The sequence below is a fragment of the Setaria italica genome, chromosome IV, assembly GCF_000263155.2.
Source record: "Setaria italica strain Yugu1 chromosome IV, Setaria_italica_v2.0, whole genome shotgun sequence".
NCBI lineage: Eukaryota > Viridiplantae > Streptophyta > Magnoliopsida > Poales > Poaceae > Setaria > Setaria italica.
The window spans coordinates 33,348,577-33,359,868 of NC_028453.1; positions in this window are offsets into that span (position 1 = coordinate 33,348,577).

Here is an 11,292-nt window from a genome sequence, read left to right on the forward strand (position 1 = left end):
ATCTTGAGACAGTCCACTGCAGACAATGACGTATGACAAACTAATAAGGCTCTGTTGAAACCGATTGATGAGTGATATAAAAAACTTTGCATTTTCGAAGTGTAATGCCTTTATAATATACTTCTTCTGATCATACACATAAGTTCATCAAGGATTATACTTTGCCAAACTTTGTAACTTTGACCATCAATACCTAAAATCTATATACACAGACAATTCAAGATTTGCATTAATATATTTATCATGAATAGTAATTATTTTCATCTAAGATATTTTTTATAATGTTAATAGTCAAAATATACTATATATGGAAGATCATGTCAACGTAGTAATAGATTTATATTTCCGATCAAAGGAAGTACATACTCAGACTGAACATGTTGCTGAAACTGAAAGAAATTATAAAACAATCGACACTGGACCACCATATTCAATATTATATCAAAGATGTGTTTAAATACAATCTGTATAGCTTATGAAATTCGGAACAACTATCTTACTATTACTAATTGGAGGCTCCTTTTGAAGCCTTCAGGTGAAGCCACCTAGGATTCCTAGGTGGACACTCTAGAAAAAGAGAGAAACCCTAGAAATTCTCACAAAAAAGCAAAACATCCGACCATCAATCGATATATTTAAATCATCATGGCCATTGGATCTATTATGTTTTCTAAAAAATTACCCACCTATGCCATTATGAAAATAGCCAAAAGTAACCCCCTAAATCTATATATAAATTACCCACCTCTGCCATTATATAAAATAAACTAAAGTAACCCCCTAATCTTTATCAAAATTATCCACTTATGCCATTATTAACAATATTTAAAATAACCCCCTAATTTGCAATTGAATTGCCTACCACTATTACTTAAAAATCTTAAAGTGACCCCTTAAATTTGCATCTATATTAACCACACATGTCATTATTAAAAATAACATGAGGTAACTCTACATTTGAATCAAATAACCTTAATTAAAAATATACAGCAATATATGATTCTAAATCATCTATATCTTTCACTATTGGTATACGATATAATAATTAAGGTCTATGCGCATGATATGTATCACCATTTATAAGGATATAAAATGATGAGAATATAGATTTCTATGCTAAAATTGTATCTCAAACATAAGATTCATTAAACAAATTCAAGCACATACCTGCGATGCAAAGTGAAAACTTAAAGATTATAAATGTGGATGAAAATATTATAGAGTAATTACTAACTAAAATCTATCACAATTGGATGAAGATATTAAGTATATACCTACATAAGCATTGTGTGTTCGAATATTTAACAAACGAGAGCTAGCTTATGGTAATAGTTTTTTAGCAATGTAGTCTCTTTTTTCCATTGGAGGCTCCACATTAGTTCCCACGAGACAAGTCAGAAAAAAGAGACAAATTCTCATAAAAATTAAAAACATCAAACACCAATCCTGTAAACTATAATAATCATACCCATTGATCTATTATATTTTCTAAAAAGTTACCCACATGATAGTGAAAATATTCAAAAATGAGCTCTAAACCTATATTTCAATTACCGAGCTCAGCTATTATAAAAAATAATCTAAAGTAACCCTATAACCTTCATCCAATTTACTAATACACATCATTATAAAGCATAACTTAAAATGTCATTCTAAAATTTTATCTATGTTATCCACGTATGTCGTTATTAAAAATAACCTAAAGTAAACACCTAAATCTTAATATAATTATCTTCATGTGCATCATACAGAAATATCAAAAAATAAACTAATATATGATTTTAAATTATCTATTTATGTTAATATATGATTTTAAATTATCTATTTATGTCATTGTTAATATAAAAATACTAAGTTAAAGTATATACACATGACGAGTAAGATCATTTATATATGTATGTGAGGAATTGATGAAAAGTATTGATTTGTATGCTAAACATAATGTATGGATGATTGGAGGTGTGATACAGGATTGGAGGTGTGATACAAAATAGAAAAAATATGAATATGGATGAAAAAGTGCATTGAGTAATTATTAATTAAAAATCAATCACAACTGGGCAAAGATAGGTACATATCTATATAAGTATTATGTTGAAGTATTGAAAAATAAGAGAGTAGTAGGTAAACAATTTTGATTATTAGTTAGGAGTTTAATTTCTAAATAATTTTTAAATACAATAGCTTCTAAAAATATTAGCCCGTGCAGGAGCATGGGTTGATGGACTAGTCAATATTAACCGGGCTCCAAATGATACTACATCAATCTATCATTTTGTAAATCGTGAATCAAAAGTCCAAAGATGTTCTCCTCGCAAATCCTGTATTCCTTCGTTCTCTTTTTCTTTCCTCCTTTCTTCCTTCTCCTACCTTCTCTCTGCTTTGCAGCAACAGGGAGGCGCCAAGAATAGCAGAACATAGGAGACTGGGAGCTAGCCGAAAAAAAGGAGACTATAACATGACCAGCCTAATTGACCCCACTTGATTCTCATTTTTTATTATCTTCTTTCTTTCTAGCAGAACCGGGGCTACAGTGAAAAATCAAAATAAAATCTGAATTTTACAAGTTTACCCATGATGAAAACAGCTGATTCGATGGATGTGGCATCTTTTTATCTTGTGCTTGCCTAGATAACACCCATGCCCAGGCATCAAAACTAGGGGTTTCCCAGGCAACCAATCGCAATCTTTGGACATTCATGGACACTGTTTGACTTTTGAGCCTTGGATGGCTGGAATCTGGATCATCTTGAAGTGATGATATCGGTGACACTGGTTGGCTCAAGGGAGGGTATGTGAGTTGTGGAGCAGCAGGTATGCTTCATAGTGTTGAGCAATCAAGAACACAAAGACAACGGACCAGCAGTATGTGCAGGCCAGATGTTTCTATTCCTGGTGCCTCCATCTCCTAGAAATGATCAGAAAAGTTAGCCCGGAGGTTGTATGTGGTTGGCTTGCTCTACAGAAGCGAATACAATAAGGACGCGCTTCATGTCACAAGTGAACTGTAGCAAATGACAGGGTTTGAGCATCATTTCTGGAATTCTGGGTGCAGAATAGAACTAGCTTGTAGTGTTCTCCCTTTAAAATTAAATGTAAAGGCCCGTGAACTTATGGTTCTATATGAGCTAGCAATTCTAATAGTCATAAATGTTAGAAGTTCCTGAGTAAATTTAAAGCCCATGGATAATCCAAACTGTTTATTGCTCTTTCCCTCTCCCTCTCTCTCTCTCCCCCTCTCCCTCTCTCTCTCACACACACACATTTATTCATATCCTTACCCAAAAGACATATAGAAGTTTTGTAATATTTCTCTAACAGATACCCTTGCATGATTTTCAAAACAAATGCTAGGCCAAACTCTGTAAACTTTTCTTTTGACTAACAGATAGCATTGCATGACTTTCTTTGTAGGTCCACCTAAAATGGTTACGATGGTCCTCAAAGTCAAAACTAATAATCGTATATGAAAAATTGTTGACAATTTACAAGTACATGATGAAATAAAAAAATACATGAAGTTGATAACGCCAATCTCAAACATAGTAGGTAGATACTAGAGGATTTTTACGATATAATGGCTGGAGAAATGGAGAGCCACCATGCAGAGGAATCGTATGGTAGAAAGATAGGATGTCTCTACTATCTAGAAGTACCTAACAAAGAAATGTACCAAGAGGATTGGATTCAAGTACTTAAAAATAGTGGGATTGGTATCCAATTTTATTTTATTTTTAGTTAGCTTCCTCAGATCGTTGGCCATAATTTTTTTATAAAAAAAGCACTAGAAATACTCCCTGGTAGCTTACAACCATTATAATAAGAGAAATTTCATAGTGCTTGAAAAAAATGAGAGCGGTCCATCCAGCGAAATCGAACAGTGGAAACAAAAGGAAGTACCATGAAGTACCAAAAGAGAAGTATCAATTTGGTGGAACCAAGTAAAAAATAGTAAGAAATTACTATGATGCTCTTTTAATTATGTGTAAATCTATTTAATTCTTTTTTAGAAGGATAAGAAAAGAAAAGTACCTGCAAGTACTGCAAGTACTTAAAAACATTGTAACAAAGCTCTTGTAAATAAAGCTTACATACTAAACATGCCTGCGTTCGTGCACCATGAAGTACTGAACTCCGTTGACGTACGTGGGTGTACTGCACGGCAGCCGCACACATGCTAGATTGCTAGCCAAATTTCGGGTCTGGACCATGGCTGGCACTCCTCTAATGCACAGCGAACAATGACCAACTGCGCATTAGTTTCTTTGTCTGCAGCTGCAAATTTAGCATCTTGATGGTTGCGACATTAAAAACGAGGACTACTAGTCATCACCTATTTCTTAATTCCAGAGGACCGCATCACTGCTCAAATTGGGACTCTCAGATCAACTTCACACTGGAATCCTGTAACAATAGTTGGTGGATATAATGGCTTTCTTTTCGCCGAACAGCTTTAGTTACACTTGTGATTCACGCTTGGGACTCCCATCTGCAACGCCATCCAATCCTTGTTAGGGCAGTGGTAATTTTCACTGCCACAGCGCAAACACTATGCGTCCAAGAACGGTACAGCGCTTGCTAGTTGTGCTCCCGCACAGCCTGTCTTTCATCGGGCTTGAAATTTGGCCAATGTTGCTTGAATAGAAATTCCCGGTGCCTCCTCCTCCTACTGACACATACCTTCAGCATCTTCAGGGCGGCATGTTGTATTCTCATTCTATTCCTTTTGTCTTCTCTGGAGAGATGGTGTCTGAGCAGTTAGTACTGAGAACGAGCGCTGAATCATGGCACGCTAGTCGAAAACGCGTCTGGACACTTTCAACATGTGGACTTGCCTACTTGGATCACGAAGTTGATGTTATATAGTGATGAGATGACTAGTTGTATATATGCGCGGCTTTACTCCTGCACTGAAGGATTGCACATTTCTCTGGTCTCTGCTGCCTTAATAGGCAAGGCTTCAGGGCCTGTTTGATATGAAGTGTTAAACTTTAACAGGATGTTAAAGTGTAACACTATTTGAGTGTTAAAATTTATCATATTAGGGTGTTTGGATGGTCTGCTAAACTTTAACACCTTAAGTTGAAAATAAAAATTATACCCCCACTCCCTCCCTCCCTTCCTTCCTTCCTCCTCTCTCTTCTTCTTTCTCCCCAAGACAGCAGCCAGCCACAGCCCCTCCCCACTCCTCCACCTACCGCCATGGCCGCGCCTACACCACCTCCCTCCCCAAGCGCGCTGGTCCGGTGGCCACGGCCCTGCCTACGCCACCTCCCTCCCTGCTCCTCCAGATCCGCGCTGGCGGAGAAGGCATGGCCGGGCAGAGCCCGGCCCCCGCAGCAGCAAGCTCACTACTGACCTCTCCGTGGCGGCCCCCCACGTGTGGCGTGTTGACCCGGTGTTCGCTATGGTCGGCGACCGCGTCGTCACGCTCGACGGCACATGCCACCTCGCGCTGGCCGAGGGCGAGGACGAAGCGGCGGTGGAGGTCCACGAGGGTGGCGGGTGGATGGCCTGCGGAGGGTGGTGAAGACCTCATCGAGGCTATGGCGCCGGTTGGAGAAGGACGAGTCGCAGCGGCGCCGGTCGAAGAAGGACGAGTCGTGGTGGCGCTGGTCGGAGGTCGCGTCGAGGTTGTGGCACCGGTCGGAGGAGGACGAGTCGCGGCGGCGGCAGTCAGAGGCCGCGCCGTGGATCTACGGGCGGGGATGGCCAGCGGGAGGACTTGCGGGCGGGGATGGCCGGTGGGAGGACCTGCGGGTGGGGAAGGACCGACGGCAGGGGATGCCCGGCGTGAGGAGATGCCGGCGGGAGGGGCGGACGCGTTGCAGGAGGGAGGAGAGGGGCAGCGGAGGAGAGAGCGGGGGGCAACCAGAAAATAAGTAGGAAGGGGGACCACTTTTAACACATTTAGCAAGCTTTAACACCCCCTCCATGTGTTTATGAAAAATGGGATGTTAAACTTTAACACCCACTTTTAACACAAGTGTTTGGATAGAAAAGTGTTAAAAAGTGTTAAAAGTGGGGTGTTAAACTTTAACACCCCCTCCCAAATAAGACCTCAATCGAGAATGCTTAATGATGTCGTGACCTAATACATTAAGCAACTACTTTCCTGCTTCACAAGTCTGTTGCAGACAAGAAATATTTTCTCATAACGACATAGGGCCTGTTTGGATACCCTGTGTTAAAATTTAACAAGTGTTAAAGTTTTAACACTCTCAAATAGAGTGCTAAAGTTTAACACATTGGGGTGTTTGGATGATGTGTTAAACTTTAACACCTTTGGTGGGAAATGACTCCATTGCCCCCTCATTTATGGCCGGCGGAGAGAGAGGGAGGAGAGAGAAGGGGTAACCTGGGAAAAAGTGGAGAGGGGGACCACTTTTAACACCTTTAACAAGTTTTAACACCCCCTCCATGTGTTTATGAAAAATAGGGTGTTAAACTTTAACACTCCACTTTTAACACAAGTGTTTGGATAGGAAAGTGTTAAAAAGTGTTAAAAGTGGGGTGTTAAACTTTAACACCCCCTTCCCAAACAGGGCCATAATTAAAAGATGAATGTAGCTACCGAGTTCCACAATATTTCAAGACAGACATGACATAAAAGGCCACAAAATTGTCTGTATTAAAAATGCTCCCGTGTTTTGTTCTCATCCTCAGTTTTACTCTGGAAATCTCATAAAAGGATATGTACTTAGGTTGCACTTGCATCAAGGCCAGGAATTGGAGTGGAGCCGGCTGGCTCAAGCTTGCTCAACTCTGTGCTGTGGCAGGTGGCACCATCCTAGTCAACAAACTATCTAACTTCTCACTGCTAGCCTGATGGGCTCGAATGAAATTAAACTGTATATATAGCTTCGTTCCTAGTATTCAAAACGCTCATTAGGTCCTCTTTATTGTAGTTATTCATCTCCTAAGGACAGTGGGCGGAGGGAGGGGCGCGCAGGGGCCAGGCCCCCTATTGCTTGGATATTTACACTACAAAATTTGAATTTGATCAAATCTTGACCAAATTTAGTACTGCGCCCACCCCCCCCCCCCCCCAAAAAAAAAAGAAAGAAAAATAAGGGATTCCTGGCTAAACCCCTGCCTAAGGATTTTACGTTGTTCAATCTCTTGGCTCTTCAATCTCTTCTCACACTAAAATCGTAGTGCCATAGTGAGCATGCATCATCGAGGTAGAAAGGCCAAGGTTGAGTTTGCTAGATTCAAAGTAATTAATTCCTCTGTTCTGTGGCAGGTGGCACCATCCTATTCAAACAAACTATTTAACTTCTTACAGCTAGCCTGCCGGCTTGACTGTAATTAAACTGTATATATAGCATCATCGTTCCTAGTATATATAGCCTGCCGGTTTTGTGTCAAATATGTGTCTCCTCTTTCTTCTCTCTCTTGGAGTAGGGACATTTATATTCATAAAAATGGCATCATGTATATATGGGTGCTTGGTTTTGGGTATAAGTACAATGGTATTTACATGTATTGTGGGACACTTTCTACATGGACCCATGTAACACCCCCAAAATTTTGACCATTTTAAAGTTTACTAAAATTTGGGACTCTTCATTTTTTCTCATAATAACCAGATAAAAACGCTTGACTAACTAGCTTAGGGAGTAGCTAAAATTATTTCATTACTCAAACTTTGCATAAAAACCATTCAATTACGCGCTACATTGCTACGTGTAAAACGGGCTATCTCAAAGACTCAAGCATAGTAGCCGTTGACGTACACGGGTGCTGCACAACAGCCGCACTCGTGCTAGAAAATTTTCGGGTCTGCGCTGGTGCAAAAGGGAGCACGGCCGGCATTTTTCTGATGCACAGCGAAGAATGGTCTAACTGCGCATTAGTTCCTTTGTCTGCAACTGCAAATTTAGCATGGTGATGGTTGCGACATTAAAAGCGAGGACTACTAGTCATGACCTATTTCTTAACTCCAGAATCAACATTTTTTTTTAATGTAACTCAGATCAACATTTTTTTCTTAACTCAGATTAACTAAGTACAACTGTGGTTCACGCTTGGGATTCCCATCTGTGACGCCATTCAATCCTTGCTAGCGCAAACACTATGCGGAGAAGAAGCAGACAACAGCGCGTAGCACTGAGAGTGCTTGCAAAATGTGTTCCCGCACATTTTTTGTCTTCTCAGCTTGAAATTTGGCCAAGGTTGCTTGAATAGAAATTCCCCGTGCCTCCACCTCCTGCTGACACATACCTTCTGCATCTTCATGGTGACATGCTGTATTCTCATTCTACTCTTTGTTTCCTCTTTGTGCCTGAGTAGTGAAAAAAGAACGCTGAATATGGCGCGCCATAATGCCCAGCTCACACCAGCAATCAAATAGACCAACAGGTCACGGTTTCGCTTGGGGCCCCCCAGCTTGCTAGCTATCTGTGAATTCAATTAGGCTGGCCGGGATCTCATCCCATCCTAGGCTATCTCTAATCCAACACCACACGAAGGAAGCCAGCGGGCATCTGAATATTAGATGATCGGCAGCCTCCTGCTCTCTGCAGAGTTTGCATTCTTTGGGCCCATCCCAATCTCTCTCTTTTAAGTACTGGACAGCAGTCTGCAGTCTGTCATGCCAAAGCATCCACAGGAAGATTTGTATTTTTAGAGGAAGCTTCGTATTCCAGACGTCCACCATCCTCTGATTCACACACACCCGGGCTGACTATAAATCTGTAAAGTGATCTTGTAGAATAGCTCTTTTTCCCCTCTAACATCCATAGGACCGTATCATCTTGTTCCTGTAATAGGACCTGCTCCAGGTCACCCCTCATACTAATCCACTCATCTCTCTCCACAACACCCCGTCTGGACACTTTCAACATGTGGAATTGCCTACTTGGATCACGAAGTTGATGTTATATAGTGATGAGATGACTAGTTGTATATATTCGCATCTTTACTCCTGCACTGAAGGATTGCACATGCCTCTGATCTCTGCTGCCTTAATAGGCAAGGCTTCAATCGAGAATGCTTAATGATGTCGTGACCTAATACATTAGGCAACTACTTTCCTGCTTCACAAGTCTGCTGCAGACAAGAAATATTTTCTCATAACGACATAATTAAAAGATGAATGTAGCTACCGAGTTTCAGAATATTTCAAGACAGACATGACATGATTGGCTTACATAAAAATGGAGGTGCTAGAGTCCAAAAAGGCCACAAATTTTGTCTCCATTACGAAAATGCTCCCGTGTTTACAAAAAAAAAAAAGAAGCAATGTGCCAAATGGTAAAGAGCTGGCATACGAGATTTGACTAGCAAACGAAGCAATGTTTTTGATGGCGCTCTTGCAACAGAAAGTTCCCTTCAGCTCGCTCCCCAGGTTCTTGGGTACTACCAGAGGGCCTCGTGCTCCGCAGCTGTATGCATGCCTTGCTTGATCGACTTTGCCAAACCTAGTAGCATGATCATCACAAAGATGGCATGCACAAACAATTACTCGGACCCGAACTAACGATGCTTCCATTTCCTACAAAGATTTGTGCATCGTGTGTTCTCATCCTATATTTTACTCTGGAGATCTCATAAAAGGGTATGGACTTATTAGGATGCCTAGTCGTCTTAATTTCATAGCTATGCCTAACACGGGAGGACGGTGGTTGCACTTGCAGCAAGACCAGGAACTGGAGTGGAGCCGGCTGGCTCAAGCTTGCTCAACTCTGTGCTGTGGCAGGTGGCACCATCCTAGACAACAAATTATCTAACTTCGTTCCTAGTATTCAAAACGGTCATTAGGTCTTCGTCATTGTAGTTATTCATCTCCCAAGGATTTTATGTTGTTTACTTAGAGTTCAGTCTCTTAGCTCACCCGAAAATCGTAGTGCCATAGTGAGCATGCATCATCGAGGTAGAAAGGCCAAGCTTGATTCTGCTAGATTCAGAGTAATTAATTCCTCTATTTAAAACCTTGTTAGTGGCACGTAATAGGACTACAGTAACTAGTTACCACAACCGTCCCTACTTGTTGGTACTAGGGGTGTGCATTACATGGTTTACACACTGCCCCAGCCAATGTAGGTTTTGTGAGATGCAATGAGGTCGTCAGCGGATATAGATGCAGGTGAAGAAATGGTAGATACTTCACTCCAAAGGAACAAGGCGAACAGATGTCTTGCATTGCTTGAATTCTTGATGATGCCTCACATTCCCACACCTAGCTATATCTAGTATCATCGGTCGTCACGTCCTCATCAACAACTTTGTAAGAAAATGGGTATACAGCAGTCTTTGCGCCCTATTTTTGCCAATTTATATTTTGGAGGGAGCTTACTTTGCCACTTGGGCACAAACACACGTAAAATAATGTCGAAATGTCACAAACCAAAATATACCACACTATTTTACAAGAAATTAGCAGCAAGCAATACACTGTGAAAAGAGTCGATCACATTTCACATCCTGCCAAATTACGTGAATTGCACAAAGAGTGCTGCTTTACAATTAGTAGTAGTCTCATCTACTACTGTAATAATGGATCGGAGAGCAATCTGAGAGGCGTATTCCTGTGGCCATGTTGCACTTCCTGGTTTCAGCCTACTGCTTTTGAAAAAAAAAATCAGAGGAGATCGAAAATTGCCGGTAGAACGAGAGTTGCCCGAAAATTTCACCTTTTTGTGAAGAGTTGACTGAAATATGAAGGTTTTTAAATGAGTGTTACCCGAAAGAAAAAACAAAATGTATAGCTAATATCCGTATTTACTGGGGGCTGACGGTAGGAGCAAATGTAGGTGATTCATGTTATTATTGTAGGTGAGCACATAGCGATAGTACATTGTGTCAAGGTTACTTCAGGCAGAACAGGAAGTATATATGATCCCTACTTGCAGAACAGATGCCTCCTCCTCCTCTATTTGATCAGACAAGTTACAATCTTAGGGCCTGATCAGGTCTACAGCAGTACTCCCAAGCATCAGATTTTGGTCTCCCGGGCTGGCGACGCTGCCTGGCCACGATCACATCCAAACAAGCCCTTAGAGCGTACCTAGTTCACTAGCTTTACTGAAGGGAAGGCCTCGAGGAGGTGTTTGATATCATCACCCAACATAAATATTCTCTCCATTCCAAATTATAAGTCATTTCAACTTTTTTGGAGAGTCAAAGCATCTCAAGTTTGACCAAATTTATACAATAGTCATGATACCAAATAAGTATCATTAGTTTCCTTAGTAAATATATTTTCATAGTATATCTATTTGGTGTCATAAATCTTTGTGATCCTCTCTATAATTTTGGTCAAATATAAAATGATTTGACTCTCTAAGA